The 11,169-nt window shown below is 44.0% G+C and overlaps 2 long non-coding RNA genes across 2 annotated transcripts; both read right to left on the bottom strand.

Moving 5' to 3' along the window:
- Window positions 1-446: 446 nt before the first annotated feature.
- LOC131179301 (uncharacterized) lies at window positions 447-1,314 on the bottom strand. Its single transcript, XR_009148297.1, has 2 exons — window positions 1,281-1,314; window positions 447-711 (listed from the first exon to the last, which is right to left on the bottom strand). It is a non-coding gene; the product is annotated as an uncharacterized LOC131179301 (long non-coding RNA).
- A 6,721-nt stretch (window positions 1,315-8,035) lies between these two features.
- Window positions 8,036-9,927, bottom strand: LOC131179300 (uncharacterized). Its single transcript, XR_009148294.1, has 4 exons — window positions 9,616-9,927; window positions 9,380-9,537; window positions 8,871-8,928; window positions 8,036-8,300 (listed from the first exon to the last, which is right to left on the bottom strand). It is a non-coding gene; the product is annotated as an uncharacterized LOC131179300 (long non-coding RNA).
- Between the last annotated feature and the right edge of the window lie 1,242 nt (window positions 9,928-11,169).

Here is an 11,169-nt window from a genome sequence, read left to right as displayed (position 1 = left end):
ATACCTCGTGATTTAGTTTTTTCAATAAGTTGAATATTATTAATGTGGAATTAAATAATTAAAAATATTTTTAATTATAATAATAGGTCTTACTTAAAATAAAAATTTTTGAATAAATCCCATTGGTATTGCTAGGATGTCCGCAAAGAGAACCACGTACATCTGATTCTTGTTGGGAACTATTTTAGGGTATTCTTTTGGAGGCTACTAATTTTGAGAAAGAGTTTTGATGTATATTAGTGTCACGACCCAACCTATGGGCCGGACCGGCACTAGGACTGGGCCAGCCTAAAGCCCCCGAGGCCCGTAGTAAGCCTTAACTATTCATTTACCCAACTCTAAGGCCCATTTGGGCCCAATTTCAAGAAAACAAACGGACAGAGTCCGGCCATAAAATGGACTTACCAACGGGGAGTTTTCGACTCACCCGACCTGTAAACACAATATATAGTCAATTGGGGAGCTCAGCTCACCCTCCACATACTCATCAACATAATAATAAATGGGAGCTCAGCTCCCTCATCCAATCCATCAAACATGCATATCATTATACGTTTACAGGTCCAACATGATAATAATATTACAGACCATAATCAAATAAATACTTCTAACACATGCGGAAATTCTAGGAGTTAATAAAATTACACAAACATTGATAAACAACCTGCGAGGAAAGGGAGCAGGTTAACCTCAAAAATATCCTCCTGTGGCCTGGAAAAATATTGAACAGGAGTGAGCGTTCGACTCAGAGAGTAAAATATCAATTTTAACCATAATCTCTATAACTATCTAAATCTAATGCACCCTGTAGAGTGAAATGCAACATCCACATCATTTTCACATCATAACATCAAAAAGGTAATTTGGAGCACTCACGCACCCTGTAACATCAATCATAATATATGGGAGCTGATCCCCTATACAGCTCTCTTAAATCCAACCTGGTGCCAGCGAAGAACTCAGCTCGGACTTCCACTTAAATACCAAATCGGGGTCCCAACGAACTCAAGGCGTGTCTACCCATAAGGACCGGGTCCCAGCGAAGAACTCAAGCCGTGTCTACCCGTCGTATCCATAGTCCACACCTCATCTCACGCACGCCAACGCACGCACCCTGCTCCAAATTACCTCAACAACATACATGGCTCTTTAACTTTTATCATTGCATCAACAATCGTGCCTTGAGTTTAAATACATAAATATTGGCATATAAGTGATGGATGTGGATGCTGAACTTATAATAATATCGAATTTACAATTAAAATTAATATTCTACTCACAGACTTGACGACAATCACTGTGGCGGCTGGGCGGAGGAAGAAGGTTGTCCCGGCTCACCTGACAATCATATTACATTTATTTAATACAATCTGACTCAATACAAACAAAGAAAAGATCAATTACGTCCTAAGTCGTGCGAAAATCCGTGAGTCCCCTATACCTAGGACCTACCCAACCTGCAAAAGGGCTAAAAACGCACTTCTATATTCACAATCCATATATCAACAGTTCAATCATATCACACAGCCCCTCCTGGGCCCATCAAATCAGTCATCCATCACAATATGTAAAATTTCAATTTAGTCCTTATTATTGATCATTTTTGCAAAAAACTGCCCAAACAAGCTCTAAAAATTATAAAACTTTGCCATGTCCTTAGCAATATTACTAAGCTATTGCAAAAAGAATCGTAATTTTCTAAGCTACCACGAATATTTTATGGATTTTTAATCCTATTTAAGCACTAGAAATTACGAAAAAACAAGGTTCGGGTTTACCTTTGCCGATTTCGACTTCGGGAACGCACTCGGGACGTCTGACAATGGGGGGCTAGCCAAAACCTCGGTCCAATTCGGAGACTTTTACGTAGCAGTGCATGCGGCCCGAAATTTGCAGACCCGGTCAACTGTCGAATTTCCGCGAATCGAGGATACCTACACGAAGCCCATAACACGGGGGTTAGTACATAAATTTTTCAGAATTTTCTAAGCTCATTAAATGCTCGGAAAAACACTGCGAAGTTTCGTGGGACCTACAGAAAAACGGTGTCGGAAAAATTCGAAATTTATGTCGTTGCGAAGCTCTCGACGAATGGAGCGTGCTGGTGGCCTCGGTTTTCTCGTGGGATTCAAGGTTTTCGAGAAATCTAGCCCAAAAGTCGAAATGGGCTAAAATCTTCCCGAGCAAAAATCGGACAATCCGCTCGATGGATTTCGGCGTTCTTGGTGTCTATGGAAAGCTCTCGCCGAGTAGATGATTTTGGACACAAGACCCGGTCCAATTGGTGACCGGATCGGCCGGATTTGGCCGGGGAAGCTGGAGCGGCGCGCTCGCGCAGGGGGCGTTTAGCGCGTTTTCTGCCGTTCGAGCGTGGCCGGTTTGTTGGCGTGGCCCGGCGTCATCTGCTGGGTGGCGGTGGTGGCCGTGAGAGTGAAGGAGAAAGCGAGAGAAAAGGGAGAGGGACGACGCGCGCGGGGAAGGGAAGAAGAAAAAGGAAAAGGCCGGTCCGATTCGACCGGTCCGATCCGGTCCGGTTCGATTCGGCCGGTTCGATTCAGAATACAAAATTTTGAATTTTTACTCTGCCTCGGGACCGAAAACGAGGTCCAAAAATTCCGAAAAAATTCCAGAAAACTCAGAAAAATACGTAGACTCCAAATATATTTTTAGTTTTGCCACGTGGTCTTTAAATTAATTTTTAAAAATCATCAAAGTTTATATTTTCGGAAAATCGAACCCGATTTTTAAAATCCGAAAAATCTCAAAAAAATTCCTAAAATTTAAATAAAATTAAAATACCAAAATACTCATAAAAATTAAAATTTCGGGGTGTTACATTCTTCCCCCCTTACAGAAAATTCGTCCTCGAATTTTTACACAAGGCAGAATAAAGCACATGATTATACATTGAACAGATAAGGGTACTTGCTACGCATGTCCCGTTCTGACTCCAGTGCATTCTTCCACCTCGACTCCTCCACAAAACCTTAACCATAGGGATCTGTTTGGATCTTAGCTGTCTTACTTGGTAGTCCACTATGGCTACAGGTTGCTCCTCAAATGTCAAGTTCTCTTTATCTCTATCACATCCTATCAGTACATGAGAAGGATCGGGAATGTATTTCCTGAGCATGGAGATGTGAAACACGGGATAAACGTGAGAAAGGTTGGGTGGTAGCTCCAACCGGTAGGCAACTGCCCCAACTCTATCAGTAACCTCAAAAGGTCCAATATACCGAGGTGCCAACTTGCCCTTCTTTCCAAATCTCATGACTCCCTTCATTGGAGAAACCTTCAGAAATACATAGTCGCCACCGCAAACTCCACATCCCTTCGCCCTGGGTCCGCATAACTCTTCCGCCATCGAAAGTTGTTTTACTGCTTCCTCGATTAAGGGAACCATCTCTCAAGTGTCTTGCACTGTGTCTACATCATGCACCTTCGCTTCCCCATTTCTGTCCAACACAGAGGAGACCTACACTTTCTTCCATATAATGCCTCATAGGGTGCCATCCCTATGCTGGAGTGGTAACTGTTGTTGTAGGCAAACTCCACCAAAGCTAGCTGCTCATCCCATTGACCTCTAAAATCCAAGACACTCATGCGAAGCATGTCTTCCAGTGTTTGGATTGTCCTTTCGGACTGTCCGTCTGTCTGAGGGTGGAAAGCCGTACTGAAGTTCAACTGTGTGCCAAGTGCCTCCTGCAACTTTCTCCAAAACCAAGAAGTGAACTGGGGCCCTCTGTCAGATATTATGGAAGCCGGAACTCCATGCAATCTGACTATTTCTCGAATGTAGAGCCGGGCATACTGTGCCACAGAGTATGTAGTCTTTACAGGTAAGAAGTGAGCTGATTTGGTCAAGCGGTCTACAATTACCCATATCGAATCATATCCTCGCGTGGTACGAGGCAACCCAGTCACAAAATCCATAGTGATCATTTCCCACTTCCATTCTGGGATAGGGAGCTCTTGCAGCTTCCCTGATGGTCTCTGGTGTTCAAACTTCACCTTCTGACAAGTCAAGCACTTGGACACAAAGTCCGCTATGTCTCTCTTCATGCCATTCCACCAGTAGCTATCTTTCACATCATGGTACATCTTGGTGGAACCTGGGTGGACACTGTATAGTGTGTAGTGTGCCTCTCGCATGATTTCATTCCTAAGGTTGTCTACATCGGGCACACATATCCTAGAACCTTGTACTAGGGCGCCATCATTGGCAAATCCAAACTGACCACCTTCACCTTGCTGTACTCTCTCTATAATCTTCATCAATTGTTGGTCTCTGTGTTGGGAAATTCTAACTCTGTCCCTCAAGTCTGGCCTCACTGAAAAGTGAGCCAACAATACCCCCTCATCTGAAAGATCTAGGATTAAACCTTGATCCATCAACTCATGTACCTCCTGAATCAATGGTCTCTTCTCTACTGAAATGTGCGCCAAACTGCCAGAAGATTTTCTGCTCAAGGCATCTGCTACAACATTGGCCTTTCCAGGGTGGTACTGGATGGTGCAATCATAGTCTTTCAGAAGCTCCATCCATCTCCTCTGTCTCAAGTTCAAGTCCCTCTGTTGGAAGATGTACTTCAAACTCTTATGGTTGGTGTATATCTCGCACACTTCACCATACAGGTAGTGTCTCCAGATTTTTAGTGCAAAGATTACAGCCGCCATTTCCAAATCATGGGTGGGGTAGTTTTGCTCATGCCTCTTCAGCTGCCTTGAAGCATAAGCCACTACCTTTCCATTCTGCATCAAAACACACCCTAGGCCAACTCTGGAGGCGTCACAATACACGGTGTATCCTTCACCACTCACAGGTAGTGTTAACACAGGGGCAGTGGTTAGACACTCCTTAAGCTTTTGGAAACTCACCTCACAGTCATCTGTCCAAATGAATGGAACATTCTTCCTGGTCAACTTAGTTAGGGGAGCCGCTATCCTGGAGAAATCTTGTACAAAACGCCTATAGTAGCAATGTAAACCCAGAAAACTTCGCACTTCGGATCGTTGTAGGCCTAAGCCAATCGATTCTGACTTCAATTTTCTTGGGATCCACTTGAATGCCGTCACTAGAAACCACGTGTCCCAAGAATGAGATGCTTTCTAGCCAAAATTCACATTTTGAAAATTTGGCATATAGCTGGTGCTCCCTCAACGTCTGCAACACCATCCTCAAGTGCCACACGTGTTCTTCCTCGGTCCGAGAGTATACCAGAATGTCATCTATGAATACGATGACAAAACGGTCCAAAAATGGCTTGAACACCTGTTCAAAGAAGTCCATGAAGGTTTCTTTGGTGCATTAGTGAGTCCAAAAGACATCACCAAGAACTCATAATGACCATATCTTGTCCTGAAAGCCGTTTTGGACACGTCCTCATTCCTGATTCTCAACTGATGGTAGCCTGATCGCAAGTCTACCTTGGAAAAGAATCTAGCTCCTTGGAGCTGATCAAACAGATCATCGATCCGAGGAAGTGGATACTTGTTCTTCACTGTCACCTTGTTCAGCTGTCTGTAGTCGATACACAACCTCAATGACCCATCCTTCTTTCTCACAAATAAAATAGGAGCGCCCCAAGGTGAAGTGCTTGGACGTATAAAACCCTTGTCCAAAAGCTCCTGTAGTTGTTCCTTCAGCTCTTTCAATTCTGCTGGTGCCATCCTGTAAGGTGGCATCGATATGGGGTTTGTACCCGGCACAACATCAATGCAAAACTCTATTTCCCTTCCTGGTGGCAACCCTGGAAGCTCCTCAGGGAAGACATCCATGAATTCTCTGACAACAGGAACGTTTTCCATGCTGACACCTTCTACAGATGTATCTCTCACCAATGCCAAATACCCTTGGCATCCACGCCTCAACATTTTTCTAGCACTAATTGCTGACACCAAATTATATGGAGCCACGCTCCTGTCACCATCAAAGCTAAACTCTTCCACACCATGTATGTGAAAATACACCTTTTTGTTCCTGCAGTCTAAAGTGGCATAGTGAGTTGACAGCCAATCCATCCCCAGGATTACATCAAAATCCATTACTGGTAAATGAACTAAGTCTGCTGGGAGGATCTTTCCATCCACTACCACCGGGCTACCCGGAAAAACCATATCTACATCTATGTTGTCACTAAGTGGGGTAGCTACCGACAAAGGGCATTCTAAGGTTGTAGGGTTTCTACCCAACCTCATGGCAAATACAGGGGAGACAAATGAGTGCGTAGCACCCGGATCTATCAAAACACGAGCCTCATAAGAGCAGGACTGTAAGAATACCGCCACAACCGCATTTGAAGCTTGAGCATCTGGTGGGTCGGGGTGAAAACCCGAGCTTGACCCTACCCGAGTGGCGTAACACCGTCATCGACTTCTACCTCCTGATCTGCCTCCAAATCCACGTCCCCCTTGTCCTCGGCCCTGTTGGCCACTGAACTGACTGCCTGCCATGTTGGAAGTACCCGGATACAACTGGCGAGGAACATTAGCAACAGAACCCTGTGACCCCATCTGTGGCTCATCAAAACGGGCATTCTCTAGCAAAGTGACCTGGTTGGCCACACAAGCATACTCTGAACCCATCAAACAAGGTTCGAATGTCCTCTTCCATCTGTGCACAAGGTGCCAAAGAGGATCTGAACGAGCAGCTAGTACCACTGAATCTGTACCATCTGCTGGATCCGCACTCGTCCAGACCCCTGGATTTGTGTCTAAAACCACTCCTCTTATTCCTGCTTCTTCCTCTGTAAGTAGTTTGGCCACCACTATCCGTAGTACCCATGTGGGGAACACACAAGAACCCTCCGCTCTGTTTTTCTTTGCTCTACCATTGTCATCCACAAAGATAGCTAATCTCAATCTGTGCAGCTCGATCAACCACCACATCAAAAGCGATCGGACATTATGGCCAGTTCGCATACCTCTGTCAAGCCCCTTTAGGAATCTTTTCACCTTCATAGTCTCTGTAGTTACTGCGTAGGGGCATATCTGCTCAATTCGAAATTTCAGAGCATATTCATCTCTGCACTGCCATTCGTCTTAAGGCCTCAAAGGCCCACCGCTTCGATCTCTGAAGCTTTCGCACAAACCGATTGATAAAAGTTCCACAACCGAGCCCATGTCAATCCCTCCATCCGGTAACACGTAGTCATTCATCCATTGTCTAGGCATAGGCCCCATGACATCCGCACACACTCTATCGTCTTCTATCGATCAATCGTAATTACATTTCTGCTCTGCAGAATTTAAAAACCGGTATGCATCGTCTGACACATCATAAGTTCCAGGCACCAACTTCTTGAAATTTATGATCTGTTTGTAAGATTCCTCTCTTGGTGCGGTGGACTGCTGCTGCTGTGGAGGGTGGACCATATACTGCGCCATCATGTCGATGGTTCTCTGCAGACCAGCTAGAGTAGCTGCCATGGGGTCCATGGGACCCTGTGCCATGAAAGATCGCATTCTGACCGTGGGTAGCCGCTCTTCTACTTGAGCGGCTCTAGGCCTCCTACCCCGCCTCCTGGCGGCGCCTCATCTGTCGACACCTCGTCAGGCACATCTGGTTCTGGTGCAGTGGCAGCTCTCCTGCTTCTACGCATTTTCCTGAAATTCAGCAGCATTAGCCCACAAAAATTCAAAACTGCTCATTACACAGCTCTATAGACTCATATTTATACATAACATATGGAGCAGAAACTAGAAGCAAAGATGACAATGCAAGACGAATGTGGACCCTATATTTCCGCATGTGACTCCTAGTAGACTCTTCCCAACACTTTAGACAACATTCCCTAAGAATCTGGAGCCTAAGCTCTGATACCACATTTGTCACGACCCAACCTATGGGCCGGACTGGCACTAGGACTTGGGCCAGCCTAAAGCCCTCGAGGCCCGTAGTAAGCCTTAACTATTCATTTACCCAACTCTAAGGCCCATTTGGGCCCAATTTCAAGAAAACAAACGGACAGAGTCCAGCCATAAAATGGACTTACCAACGGGGAGTTTTCGACTCACCCGACCTGTAAACACAATATATAGTCAATTGGGGAGCTCAGCTCACCCTCCACATACTCATCAACATAATAATAAATGGGAGCTCAGCTCCCTCATCCAATCCATCAAACATGCATATCATTATACGTTTACAGGTCCAACATGATAATAATATTACAGACCATAATCAAATAAATACTTCTAACACATGCGGAAATTCTAGGAGTTAATAAAATTACACAAACATTGATAAACAACCTGCGAGGAAAGGGAGCAGGTTAACCTCAAAAATATCCTCCTGTGGCCTGGAAAAATATTGAACAGGAGTGAGCGTTCGACTCAGAGAGTAAAATATCAATTTTAACCATAATCTCTATAACTATCTAAATCTAATGCACCCTGTAGAGTGAAATGCAACATCCATATCATTTTCACATCATAATATCAAAAAGGTAATTTGGAGCACTCACGCACCCTGTAACATCAATCATAATATATGGGAGCTGATCCTATCTGACTCTCTTAAATCCAACTTTGGTGCAGCGAAGAACTCAGCTCGGACTTCCACTTAAATACCAAATCGGGGTCCCAGCAAAGAACTCAAGCCGTGTCTACCCCGAAGGACCGGGTCCCAGCGAAGAACTCAAGCCGTGTCTACCCGTCCTATCCATAGTCCACACCACATCACACGCACGCCAACGCACGCACACTGCTCCAAATTACCACAACAACATACATGGCACTTTAACATTTATCAATGCATCAAAAATCGTGCCTAGAGTTTAACTACATAAATATATGCATATAAGTGATGCATGGGCATGCTGAACATATAATAATATCGAAATTACAATTAAAATTAATATTCTACTCACAGACTTGACGACAATCACTGTGGCGGCTGGGCGGAGGAAGAAGGCTGTCCCGGCTCACCTGACAATCATATTACATTTATTTAATACAATCTGACTCAATACAAACAAAGAAAAGACCAATTACGTCCTAAGTCGTGCCGAAAATCCGGCAGAGTCCCCCCTATACCTAGGACCTACCCAACCTGCAAAAGGGCTAAAAACGCACTTCTATATTCACAATCCATATATCAACAGTTCATTCATATCACACAGCCCCTCCTGGGCCCATCAAATCAGTCATCCATCACAATATGTAAAATTTCAATTTAGTCCTTATTATTGATCATTTTTGCAAAAAAAACTGCCCAAACAAGCTCTAAAAATTATAAAACTTTGCCCCGCGGTCCTTAGCAATATTACTAAGCTATTGCAAAAAGAATAGTAATTTTCTAAGCTACCACGAATATTTTATGGATTTTTAATCATATTTAAGCACTAGAAAATTACGAAAAAACAAGGTTCGGGTTTACCTTTGCCGATTCCGACTTCGGGAATGCACTCGGGACGTCTGACAATGGGGGGCTAGCCAAAACCTCGATCCAATTCGGAGACTTTTCCGGTAACGGGTCTGTCTGGCCCGAAATTTGCAGACCCGGTCAACTGTCGAATTTCCTCGAATCGAGGATACCTACACGAAGCCCATAACACGGGGGTTAGTACATAAATTTTTCAGAATTTTCTAAGCTCATTAAATGCTCGGAAAAACACTGCGAAGTTTCGTGGGACCCACCGAAAAACGGTGTCGGAAAAATTCGAAATTTATGTCGTTGCGAAGCTCTCGACGAATGGAGCGTGCTGGTGGCCTCGGTTTTCTCGTGGGATTCACGGTTTTCGAGAAATCTAGCCCAAAAGTCGAAATGGGCTAAAATCTTCCCGAGCAAAAATCGGACAATCCGCTCGATGGATTTCGGCGTTCTTGGTGTCTATGGAAAGCTCTCGCCGAGTAGATGATTTTGGACACAAGACCCGGTCCAATTGGTGGCCGGATCGGCCGGATTTGGCCGGGGAAGCTGGAGCGGCGCGCGGGCACGAGCGTTTGGCGCGTTTTCGGCCGTTCGGCGCGGCCGGCTGGTTGGTGGCGGCGTGGCACTCTGGGTGAGGCGGTGAGGTGGAGAGAGAAACGAGAGAGAAAAGGGAGAGGGACGACGCGCGCGGGGAAGGGAAGAAGAAAAAGGAAAAGGCCGGTCCGATTCGACCGGTCCGATCCGGTTCGGTTCGATCCGGACCGGTTCGATTCGGCCGGTTCAATTCAGAATACAAAATTTTGAATTTTTACTCTGCCTCGGGACCGAAAACGAGGTCCAAAAATTTCGAAAAAATTCCAGAAAACTCAGAAAAATACGTAGACTCCAAATATATTTTTAGTTTTGCCACGTGGTCTTTAAATTAATTTTTAAAAATCATCAAAGTTTATATTTTCGGAAAATCGAACCCGATTTTTAAAATCCAAAAAATCTCAAAAAAATTCTTAAAATTTAAATAAAATTAAAATACCAAAATACTCATAAAAATTAAAATTTCGGGGTGTTACAATTAGAAATATGGGAGATCCCAATATTTTCAAGAAATGGGTGGTGATGAGATTGCAAATGGATGGATATAAAGCTTCGCTTTGTAAAACTTCTTGGGTTTCCACTTTTGGTTGCTCTAAAGGTTCTCTCTTAAATTTCTCTCTCACATGGTTATTATCTTTCAAGAGTTAGCTAGCCATGATTGATTTACTTCGATTGTTGGCTCTTCTTTTGGATCTTATTAGTATTTCAATATGTGGGAGATTACGAGTACATAGAAGTGATGATGAACAACAAAAGTGGCAAGCCAACAAGTGGCAAGGCCTACACAGACCTACAAAGAACTTATCACAACTCTTCCTTTAGTCTTTGTTGCCACTGAAGTTAGACTTAACAAGATAATCTCTCTCATATGTTCAGCTGCAAAAGAATCACTTAAAGGGGGTCTCCATATTCCTCCATGGAGAAAAGCTAAGCGCATGCAATTAAAATGGTTCTCCAAGAACTGCAAAAAGGCCTGTGTCTCCCCCAACACTGAAATGGGTTTGCAGGAAAATTTAAAGAAAGGCATTATTGCTACTTGTACTGCTACTACTACGTGTTGTCCTTCCACATTTCAGCTGAGGGGCGACTGCAATTGGAGAACAGAGATAGAGAAAGAGATTATGGGTTCTGGGCAGTCCAAGGCCAATTGTGGTATGATAAATATTTATGTATATATGTTTGGAGTTTTTGTTTTTTTTTTTAAT

Source organism: Hevea brasiliensis, chromosome 4, assembly GCF_030052815.1.
Source record: "Hevea brasiliensis isolate MT/VB/25A 57/8 chromosome 4, ASM3005281v1, whole genome shotgun sequence".
NCBI lineage: Eukaryota > Viridiplantae > Streptophyta > Magnoliopsida > Malpighiales > Euphorbiaceae > Hevea > Hevea brasiliensis.
The sequence above is the reverse complement of the archived record's forward strand: the minus strand, read 5'-3'. Positions and strand labels throughout refer to the sequence as shown.